The sequence below is a fragment of the Dermacentor andersoni genome, chromosome 8 (assembly GCF_023375885.2).
Source record: "Dermacentor andersoni chromosome 8, qqDerAnde1_hic_scaffold, whole genome shotgun sequence".
Taxonomy (NCBI): Eukaryota; Metazoa; Arthropoda; class Arachnida; order Ixodida; family Ixodidae; genus Dermacentor; species Dermacentor andersoni.
The window spans coordinates 35,149,230-35,161,859 of NC_092821.1; positions in this window are offsets into that span (position 1 = coordinate 35,149,230).

Below are 12,630 nucleotides of genomic sequence, written 5' to 3' on the forward strand. Positions count from 1 at the left end.
CTATATTCCCATAATTCTTCATCTACATCATATATGCTAATACTTAGGCGAATAATTATAGTTACGATTTAGCATGGCAGCAATGGCCGGCCGTTCTGTCAAAACCGTAATACAGAGACAAGGCCTAGTCACTGCATGAACTGCTTTTCCATAGAACACGCTGAGTAACAAATTGCCATGCTTTTCTCTGGAACCACAAAAATTTGAGCACTTTTCTTTTCTCCATCTGCCACGCTTCACATATATTTCATATGTATATGAAAGCAGAATTTACTGTTTTAATAGCGGCAAGCCGTTCTATCTAAACATTATTACGACGGTGGTGCTTAGGCACTACATTTGGAGTGCATCCTGCATCGAGTAGCCAAAGGCACAATTTTTTTACGCAATTTTTTGCTTCAGAAACCATTACCCTCCATTTCTTGCACTGCATATCGACGCATATGTTATGTCGCCTTCCTCCAAAAATACAATTGAACAATGCGCTAAGTGCCAGCCGTCCACTGGAAACAATAATGCACAGATTGCGTCTAGGTTCTGCATATTAAGCATTTTTCGCAGGGGCCGGGAGAACTGAAACTGCGGTGTCATGTATCTTGGTATCAAAAGATATTGTTCACCCTTCATTGCACTGCACTGAGAATGCTGCATAAAAAGTAAACGATGAATTGCGCACTCTGGGCCAGATAGCCGCACACGTGGGAAGAAAAAAAAAAGAATATCCTGACCATGGCCAACAACTGTGCAATAAAAGCGTGCAGGTATAGCGCCAGTAAATGATTCTGGAAATGTGAAGAATTTCAGAGAACGACGGAGGTGCCATGGTGGGGTGTGCATGAAATATTTTAGGATCATACATATGTGCAAAATTTGAAAGCTTCATCGAAGTAGGCCTGAAATAATCCTCATTGATCGTTATGCATTTTCCTGTGCGTTGTACATCGTCTGCTAACTCAAAATTACCTCATGATATATTTATAATCTTATAACCCTGCTCCACTTTTACTCTTCTTTAGCATCAACCTTAAACACTATCAATATGTGCTGCGTAAGTACCAGCGTTAGCGATTTGTACTGTATTTGCTATAAATTTATCGTAACAGCACGCCAGTGAGATTCTATATATATTTACAACTTCCTTTACAATTTTTATGTTGCATGTTTCTTTGATCCATCCTAAGCTTGATGTGTACCATTTGTCAAAGCTATTTTGAGTAGCAGAAAAAAAAAGATGTTTCCAAACTCGCCTGCTAATAATATACGGACATTCGGGTGAGATGTCGATGCATTCTTTCTCCAATAAAAAGGGCACTGTATAACTTTGTGTCGGTATCTAAATCTGCTTTCTTTTCAAATGTGTGAAAGGGGGGCTGTAATAACTCTCTGAGTTCGTCTCCATCGTTAGAGAATATTCAGAGCCCTCGTGAAGCATGATGGCAGTTACAATACAGTGCATCTGATCAGTCGGCGCTAGGGATTTCCAGGCGATGTTTTGAGCACATGGAGGGACATCGTATCCAATCTCGAAGAGAGGAGGCTTTCTCATAACGTCGCTCTAGACGTCTCTGAACAACTGCGCATTTGACGTTAGAAAGTGCAAGACAAGAACGGCAAGGACGAGCCTAAACTCCCAACCGATTTAATGAAAACATGACCTTTCACTCATTTTCAGTGCGGATTTCACTCATTCACCCATTTATTCACTCATTCCACTGCCGATGCGCAGGACCTCAACTTCCTTGTCTGCTAGCGACAATGATGGTGAAGTGACGCATTTATCTCCAAGTATTATGATATGAAGCACCTGGATGTTTTCTTCTCTCAGGTCTTCTCTACATGGAAAGAATTTTCGTCTTGTCGATGCAGGTCTGTAACCACATATTTAATTAAGGTTCCAACAATAGTATTGTCATCAAGAATAGCGTGGTCACCTCGACACTACGAGCAGCGTTATACATATAGCGTCAATAGGAGCCACATCAATTTCTCAAGTTACTGTAGCAAAATCAAAACCCTTAGCCTAAATTGAGTGCATAATAAATGAAAATATGAAATAAGTTCTGGGCCCTTACGTGCCAGAACTACGATCTGATTTGATGTGCGCTCTAGTGGGGGACTCCGTATTAATTTTAACCACCTGGGATTTTTTAACGTGCAACCAATGCTCCGAACACGGGTGTTCACTCTCATCGAAATGTGGCCGTCGTTGCCGGGATTTGATCCTGTGACTTCGTGCTTAGTGGCGCCACGCCAAAGCTACTAAGCAACCATTGGCGGGTCATAATTAATACTGGGTGCCACGGATTGAGATCTGCTGGGAATGCTCATGCTGGAGCGAGCGGAAATATCAAATGGGAAGACGACCAAGGCAATCTGTGGAAGAACACAGTAATTATGTATGTACAGAAATTATCCCACAAACTGAAGAACCTGCGTTGCCCACATTGGTGCGGGGGTTCCTGCGGTTGAAGTTATGAATAATCGCATCTTGTTAGAGAAAAGGTTGAAAGCCGCGTAGAAAATGCGAGCGTCGGACAGAAGTTTGTGCACACTGCCAGTTGTCACGGAGTACTGCAAAAGGGAGCATCGGCCAAAGTGGTCACTGTGTAAATAAGTGGCTCAGCGAGAATGTGCAATTTCGAAGAGCTGCGCTCTATTTTCCCCTGGGGTAGAACTTCTTAGGATTCGGCTGCAGACAGTTCTCCGAGGACGCTGAAATTATTGGGAAGGACAAACAAAAAAGAGGCAGGAAATTATTGAAGCATTTCATGCATTTGAAGAAACATGCGTCAGTCAGGCATGATTATCACCGACAAAAAATTCGCGTATCTAGCGCCTGTAGTAAGGGCGACTAACAATCACGGTGTCCGCCGCTCTGCGTCATTGTTTACAAAGTTTACCAAGCTCTCCGCAAGCCGATATATTCGTTAGGTTTCATTTGAATATATCATTTGCGAGTCTCCGCTTCCCATTGTCAGACTCCATCTCCGCTTCACATTGTCCGTCTCCTAATATTGATGCCGTCTTTAACTGCGCGCTTTTCAAATGTACAGCCGTACAACTTTAAGGCATGAAGGTCGGCTTCGTTCGTTTGATAGAGTGAGATCCAAGTAAAATGGCTCCGATATTAAAAATTGGCCCGTGCTCTATAATAATGCAACAGACATGGGATAGTTCACTGTCACGTTAAGCAAATCAAGGACTCCAAGTTTTTTGGCACAGACTAAGGGGCGGTGACAGGAGGCGAGACAAGCACAAGCTTTAACATCCAACCGACATTTTATTGATGAGCAACCAGAATTTGTACGTACTGTTTGTTTTGCTTTCACAACGTAGAAAATGTCCTGTGATATTTACGGGAAGCACATCACTTCAGGTGAATTATTCACACCGGTGGACGTCAGCGAGAAAAACCAAAATAATTTATGTATGAATAATATATGTACGTAAATAACATTTAAGTAAGAAACACTACGGCGCATGTTCATATGGGACGGGAGCTGAAAATAATCATCACAAAAGAGTTCCGTGGTTCGACGCTTCAAGCCATGAAATTATTCGTTTAATTTACCTTTTAATGGCCAAGAGCGTATCGTAATGGAATTCTCCTGTGACGCTGTAGCGTGTCGTAACTCAAAGCTTCGCCATAGCCTGCTACGAAGCCGCCTGTGGCGCCTCTGCTGCTGAAGTGACTAGGCGCTGGATGGAAGTTGCGCGAAATGCCAATCGGCATCACATTGTGGGAAGAGGGAAGTAGGTGGCGCGCGTCAACAGAAGTTCTTCAGAGTATTTCGAACCATAATATACCTTTTTAACGAGTGTTCTCAAGTTAAGTCCCATTCATATGATGCCGCAGATGCATCAATATTAAAAAATATGGCGCGACTGATGCGACAATATAGTACTTTATTTTATAGACACAGTTTTCTTTTTCCGGCGAGGATGTTAAGAAATTTTTGGTGAAATTTAAGATTGCTGTCATTATTGCGTCAGTAATTTTGTCCCTGGCAATATAAAAAAAAAATGTTGGCCTATTTAAAACCTGGATAACGAGAAAAAATATTAACTAAAAACGCAAAATTAAGCATCATCGACAAGAATAACGTCACGGGGAGCATATGCCAAATTTATTAAGAGATTTGGAATTAATGTTGCAAGAATCAACGGAGCGCAATTTTACCACGAATCTTGGTAGTAGAGCACCCGGCAAAATTTTGCAATTTTTGTTGCAGCAAAATTCACGGAGGGTTAATCAAATTCTTCTGAATCAAGTGTTATAATAGATAACTAGAAATTAGCCCTGCGTTTACCTCTTCTTTCGAAAGTGTATTGTTGAATTCTTACTCATGTGGTGAAGCATCGAGCAGAAAGGACACTGATATGTACTTTTTTGCCGAATGTGTTACATAAGTAGTTTTACTCATAGGTGTTCAGAAGTCACCTTATCCGGACAACGTTCTTAACGGGCTCCTAAAAAGATTTTCTAATCTAATGGGTGGGTTTCGAATAATAATTTTCAAGAAATGAATTGATTCTGCGTCGCTGCCTGATTTCTTGCATGTACCAAGAGTTGTGCCTTTTCCTAAGGGCTCACCACTACAGTTTAACAACTATCACCCCTCTAGTTCATGTAAAATGCTTAAGCATATATTACTAAAGTATATAAACGACTTTCTAGAGCAAGAACATGTATCCCAACATGATCCCAACATGGCATCGGGTCATCGAGTGTACTAGATTGAAACACAACAACACTTAATTCGCCATGGTGCTTGATGAGGGCGACCAAATTGATGGAATTCTGCTATACTTATCTAAAGCGTTCGAAAGGGTGGTATTCTCGAATTAATTATTCAAAATAATAACTAACAAATAATAGAGGGCACGGCAATCAGCCTGTGGACAGCATGTCTAAGCCGCTACTGCTGCTTTTGCAAGTCCTGCCGTGTTTTTTCGCTCTGGCTTCTTCAAGTGATGCCGACCGAACGCCACACTTGCCACATCATCTCGCCGACAGAATTATTGCCTACGCATTGGTGGATCACCTGCCTCGTGGAGTGACATCATTGGCACCAACAGTATTAAAGGATCATCGAGACACGGGCCACTTCAGAGGGCACGGCACTCAACCGATGGACAGCATCTCTAAGCCGCTACTGCTGCTTTTGCAGGTTCGTTTTCAATATGAAGTTCCATCTTTCTGTAGCGACAACCGTTTTCTGTTAGTTCTGCTGTGCCCTCGTAGACTTTGTCAGAGTGTTGTCGATTGTTGGTCGATGTTGTTACTGCTTATAATGTCGTGTGATATTGAAAAAAAACCTGGGCCAACGACCGCAACTATTGCAGATGATACTAGATAACCAGACCGCGGCTGATTGTGGTTTTAATGATATTAAGGTTCAAATCTGCGAACTGAATGCAAAGATAAACAAGGTATCCTGTGCACTAGATGGTATCCAGGAAATAAAAATCAGAATAGATTCGCCTGAAGATAATGTGCGGTTACAAGCCAAAAAACTGGTAGAATACGAAAACAGAAGCAGACGCATGGATCTTCACGTTTTTGGTGTCGAAGAAAGTGCCTCTGAAACAGATATTGATTTGAACAAAGCAGTCATGGAAGAGGTATTTCAGGACAAGTTCGGCATCGAGGTAAAGACGATAGAAAGAATACATCGCCTAGGCAGGATTAAAGAAGGAAAAATGAGGCTGGTTGTTATGATATTCTATGACTATAAGGAAAAGAAGCACGTGATGAAAAACTGCTACAAACTGAAGGGATCCTCCTACTCCGTCAGCAATGACTATGCACCAAAAACGGTGGAAATTCGAAAGAAGTTATGGGAAAGTGCTGCTTCGGAAAGAGCTATGGGGTGAAGGTTTGACTGATCCATGAAAAACTGAAAATAAAGGACAAATGGTACATTTGGGACCAAGAAAGAAGACAGCGTCGGGAGATAGCGCAAAGCAGGGACAAAACTGCCCCAAAATTACACTGCTTCTCTGCAACTATTGCTCCGGAGGGCGCTTCTAAATGTAAGCAGCACGCATAGCTACGTCTTCTTTTGTTGAATGCACGGAGTATCGCAAATAAGATCACAGAACTTCAATCTATATTACTCTCTCATAATCCACACGTAGTTATTATTACAGAGACGTGGTTGAATAGTTTAGTTTCCAATGAATGTGTTCTTCCTCCAGGGTATAAAATGTTCAGATGGGATAGGGGCTCAAGAGGTGGGGGCGTAGCTGTAGTTGTGAAATCATCAGTTGCGGCTGAAAGAATAGACTGTAGTCTTTCAGAAGCAGTGCGGTGCAAAATGTCATTAAATGGCGCTGCGTTCATAGTGGGAGGCATATACACGGATTTTCTACCACGCCTGAGTTCCTGAACGAATTAAATGCTTTTTTGTGCTCTCATTTGAATAATAATAGGAGGTGTGACAGAGAAGATCGGCAGGCTGAAAAGCCCCGTTGCAATCGCGTGGCTCGTACCCAGTTCGTTCGCTGGCTGCGCCCTACCTGCTGGTGCTGAGTTTGTCGCTGCTGCTCTACGAGCCGAATAAATCCCCTTACAATTGGTGGAGCTGCTGGATACAACCGGAATTCTGGAACTTCGTAATCGGACACAGGAGCCCCTCTTCATAATGCCGGAAGAAGGACCACCACCACCACAACCCGCTGCCTCGGTGACTACCGTGGTCTGCCCCGGCCCGTTGCGTCAACGCGACCCACCCATCTTGAGTGGTACCAAAGACATGACGTAGAAGACTGGCTCGCTGACCACGACCGGGTGAGCATCCACAACCACTGGGACGACACCAAAAAACCGAATTACGTGTCGTTTTATTTGAGCGGTGTCGCCAGCGTGTGGCATCGCAACCACGAAGGTGATCTAACGACGTGAATGACCTTCAAGACTAACGTGACAGAGGTATTTGGGCGCCCCGTGGTTCGCAAGCTTCGCACCAAGCAACGTTTGCGTGGCCGTGCGCAACAGTGCGGGGAGACATTTACCAGCTATATAAAAGATGCTGTCGACCTCTGCAACCGCGTTGACCTCACAATGGCTGATGCAGAGAAGATCCTCCATATCTGAAAAGGCATTGAAGATGACGCCTTCCAGATGTTGGCGAAAAATCCGTCGACAGTCTCTGAACTCGTCAGTCTCTGTCAAAGCTTCGACGAACTGCGCAAACAACGCGTAGCCACCCGCCATTCTACACCTCAGGCCACTTCAATGTCGAGTTTGGCTGCTGCCCCGGATAACACTTCGCTGCTGCTACAGATCAAGGAATTCGTCCGTGAAGAGGTGGCTCGTCAGCTTTTCTTGATTTCACTTGCACACGAAGAGCTGAGTACCCCGTTCGCACCCGCTCTCCAATCTGTCATCAAGGAGCAGGTAGCCGACTACATTTCGCCTTCTCTCCAGCAGGCATCGACGGCCGCTCCCCTGATGTACGCCGAAGTCGCGATGATGCCTGCGCCACAGACCTACGGCCCCCATCACCCACCTTTGCGCCCACCCGTATCCCCTCCAGTCCGTCCACTGGTGTACTATGCACGACCTCAAGACCATTGGCGCACGGAAGACAACCGTCCGATTGATTTTATTGTGGCCGTGCTGGACACGTGGCACGTCATTGTCGCCTCCTTACACTGAACGTCCCCAACAATGTGCGTCCATGTGCGCCCCGTTTCCAACAACGCCGCAACTATTCGGACACCTTAGAATCTCCTGCACGTCGAGACCGCATTCTCCGCCGCTCGCCGTTCACCTTCTCCTCGCCGCCGCTCGCTTTCCCCCATGCACCGGCGGCGGAGCCCTTTGCGCCAGGAAAACTAAAAATCGCAGTTCAGGCGGCGAGAAATGCGGTGTCAGCGAATCGTATAAGGCCTCACACTTTCCCGAAGAACGTTATTGAAGTCGCAATAGCAGGAACATTGACGCTAGCACTTGTCGACACCGGCGCTGCACTTTCAGCGATAGATGCCAGTATTTTCCTCAAGATAGGAAAAGTGAGGTCGCCGCTAAAAATTAAATTAAGGGGTTTTACGTGCTAAAACAAATTTCTGATTATGAGGCACGCCGTAGTGGAGGACTCCGGAAATTTCGACCACCTGGGGTTCTTTAACGTGCACCTAAATCTTAGTACACACGTGTAAATGCGGCCGTCGTGGCCTGGATTCGATCCCGCGACCTCCTGGTGCTCAGCAGCCTAACACCAGAGGACGCCGCTTTTTGGACTGTCTCTTCGAACTGCCAATGCGCAGCACGTCGAGCCATCCGGCACCTGCACTGCTCGTGTCGTAATTCAGGAGGACCTCTATATCATAGAATTAATCGTGTTGTCATCATGTTCACACGACGTCATATTAGGTTGGGACTTTCTCTCCACACCTCATGCGATCATTGACGGCGTCTGCGCCGAAATCGAGCTGTTTCAGTTTTCGACCGATATTATCACTGACCATAAGGACCATTGTCGCGAAATCGCTGTTTCAGAAGACACTGTTATACCTGCCTGGTCTTCCACTCTTGTCAGTATCTCTTGTGACTCTGTAGATGACGGCACAGCACCCTTCGCTCCGTCTGAACTCTTAGTTCGCCACCATTCACTACCACTCCCGTTCGCCGTCCTCGAGTTCAAAGCTGGCGCCTCTCTCATGTGCGTCTCAAACCCATCGGCTGAACCAATTACTTTACGCCGCCGTGAAAGCCTTGGCAGAGCAGAGTCACTGACCTCATCTTCAATATTTGACATGATGGAGGACTCCACTTATCTTGCTGCTCTCGAGGCATCGCCTCCTCAGTCACTGGCGCGTTCTTTTATGCCAGCTATTGCCAGTGACCTTACGACGACGCAGCGCGACGAACTTCTTCGCTTGCTCCAAGCTTCTCTTCCTCTTTTGATTGCCAAGCAACATCACTCGGTCGCACAATGGTTGTTTCACACACTTATGACACTGGGAGCCATGCACCAATTCGACAGCGTCCCTACCGAGTATCGGCGACAGAAATACGCGTTATCAATGACCAGGTGAACGATATGCTCAATCGCGCTGTCATCCAGCCTTCTAGTAGTCCCTGGGTATCACCAGTCGTCCCAGTTAAAAAAACATTACGGCACCATACGATTTTGCGTCGATTATCGAAGGCTTAACAAGATTACCCGAAAGGATGTATACCCGTTGCCACGTATTGACGACGCACTTGACTGTTTGCGAGGAGCGGAGTTTTTTTCCTCCTTAGATCTCCGCTCTGGCTACTGGCAGGTGCCCATGGCTGACGCTGACTGTTCTAAAACCGCGTTTTCAACACCAGACGGCTTGTATGAATTCACTGTAATGCCGTTCGGTCTGTGCAATGCACCCGCCACCTTCAAACGCATGATGGACGGCATCCTACGCGGCCTGAAGTGGCATACTTGTCTCTGCTACCTCGACGACGTTGTCATCTTTTCCCCTGATTTTCCGACCATCTTCGCCGTTTACATCAAGTTTTGACCTGTCTCCGGAATGCTGGTCTCCAGCTTAACTTAAAAAATTGCCGATTTGCAGCTGGAAAACTGACTATATTAGGCCACGTTGTCTCAAAGAAGGCATTCTTCCTGATCCTGCTGAACTTCGCGCCGTATCCGAATTTCCGAAGCCCACTAACTTGAAAGCACTGCGCAGCTTCATAGGCCTATGCTCCCATTTTCGACGTTTCTTTCGCAATTTCGCTACTGTGATCGCACCACTAAACCAACTTCTCCAAGGCGACAATGAACTTCCTGCTTGGTCGGAAGCCTCTGATGATGCCTTTACGACTCTTCGTCACCTACTCACGTCTCCGTCAATCTTGCGGCATTTTGATCCATGCGCACCTACAGAACTTCACACTGACGCCAGTGGTGTCGGCCTTGGTGCCGTGCTCGCACAACGCAAAAACACTAATGCCGAATACGTAGTCGCCTATGCCAGTCGTGCCTTCACAAAACTTGAGGTCAGTTACTCAGTAAGAGAAAAAGACTGCCTGGCTATCGTATGGGCTCTTCAAAAAGTTCGTCCATATCTCTAGAGTCGACACTTTGACGTGGTGACGGATCATCACGCTCTTTGCTGGTTGTCGAACCTAAAAGACCCGTCGGGCCGCCTCGCTCGGTGGACCCTCCGAATCCAGGAATATGATATCCGTGTCGTTTATCACTCTGGACGCAAACACTCTGACGCCGATGCCCTCTCGCGCTCCCCATTTACTTCAGACGCCAGAGCTTCTACCTACAGACATGACATTTCACCACTTGACATCATGGACATGGCATCGGAGCAACGAAAAGACCCATGGATCGTCATGATATTCAACTGTTTGTCCAATCCTCCCGCAACTTCGGCACCTCAAGCGTTTCGCCGACAGGCGCAGCATTTCACAATACGCGACGGACTTTTATACAGCCGCAACTACCACAATGACGGGATCAAATGGCTCTTAGTAGTGCCTCGCCATCTACGACAAGATTTATGCTCCGCTTTTCAATCTGACCCGCAATGTGGTCACGGCGGACTGTCAAAAACCTACACACGGCTTCGCCTACAATATTATTGGCGAGGGATGTACAGCTTCGTCCACAAATGCGTACGCTCCTGCATTGCCTGTCAGCGACGTAAATGTGTTCCGCGTCTCCCCACCGCACCTCTCCAACCACTTCCCTGCTCAGCTCAGCCATTTGACCATGTCGGCATTGATATATTAAGGGCCACTTCCATCTACTGGCGCTGGAAACCGATGGATTGTTGTCGCAGTAGATCATTTGACACATTATGCTGAAACCGCCGCCTTGCCTGCCGCATCAGCAAAAGACATCGCCTCGTCCATTCTGAACAACTTCGTTCTCTTACATGGCGCACCTCGTGAACCGTTGAGCGATCGGGGCCGCGTATTCCTCTCGGACGTCCTGCAGTCACTTCCATCTGAATGTCAAATTATTCAACGCACTATTACTGCTTATCTTCCACAGACCAATGGCTTAACAGAACAATTCAACAGAACTCTTGGTGACATGCTATCAATGTAGGTTCCATCTGACCACTCCAACTGGGATCTTGTACTTGCGTTCGTCACTTACGCATATAACACTGCCTCTCAAGCCAATACCGGATTCTCACCATTCTTTCTGCTTTACGGCCGCCATCCCTCCAACACCATTGATACGGTTCTCCCGTACCGGCCGGACCCTGCTGAATGTTCACCTGTTTCTGCGGCTGCTCATCACGCAGAGAAATGCCGACAATTGGCTCGTTCTTTGACGTCTGCTCAACAGTGCCGCCAAAAAGAGCGTCATGACCTCAATCCTCCGCCTCACCTTTTCCCCGTCGACTCACTCGTGTGGCTTTGGGCCCCGCCTGTTGCTGCTCCTGGCCTTTCGTCCAAGCTCCTTCCGAAGTACCACGGGCCCTATCGCGTGGTTGCGCAAACATCACTAGTGAACTACGTGGTCGAACCCGTATCGCCATCTCCCGACCTGCGTCGTCGGTGGCGAGAGACTGTGCACATTGACCGGCTCAAGCAGTATTACGATCCGCCCACCTCTTCGAAGGTCGCCAGGATGGCTACTCTTCATTTCCGGGGGTGATTGTGACAAAGAAGATCGGCAGGCTGAAAAGCCCCGTTGCCATTGCATGGCTCGTAACCAGACCATTCGCTGGCTGCGCCCTACCTGCTGGTGCTGAGTTTGTCGCTGCTGCTCTACGAGCCGAATAAACCCCCCTTACAGAGGTTGAATAAGAATACAAGGCTAATAATGACTGGAGATAATAATTTACACCACATAAACTGGACAACTCTTTCGCCCAGACATACGGAAGTTTCGAGCGCTGAAAAACTAATGGGAATTCTGATTTATCATAATTTACGGCAAATGGTTGAAAAAGATACACGAGGAACTTTATATTCTAAGTCATTGTTAGACCTTGTGTTCCTATCTTCAAAATAGCTGCTAATAGTGTGTCAGTCGAACCAGGAATATCAGACTACATAATGATATCCGTCGATATACCAATCGATATACCCAGTCGCCGGTGTAACCTGCTTTTAAACTTATAAAGGACTACGCACGGGCAGACGATACAACAATAGTAGATAACTTAAGTCTATCATTTAGTGAATTTGAACTTGTGTCATCTAGTGAATCTGTAGAAAAATTGTGGCAACATTTCAAGGGAATCGTCAAGCATTGCGTAGATAAATTTCTTCCTACCCGCATGAAAAAAACGAAGCAGCATAGCCGCCCATGGATAACTCGCGAAATAATACATCTCAAACGCAGAATAAAACGATTACGCAAAAAATAAACAAAACCCAGCCCAGGTGTCCAATTTGCGTGCTCAACTAAAATTAGCGCTACGGGAATCTAGGCAAAAGTACTTCAACATAACGCTTCCTGGGTTCCTGAAATCTTCGCCACAAAAGTATTGGATGCCCTTAAGGGATAAAAAAGAAGAGATACACCAGATAAAAAGCGGATCTCAAATGATCACGCAAAAGACGCAAATAGCAGACTGCTTCAACGTATTCTTCCATTCAGTATTTTCAAAGACAAGAACAGAGCAAGGAAACAATGAGCGCAGTGAATTGGGCGCCTGCGCTAT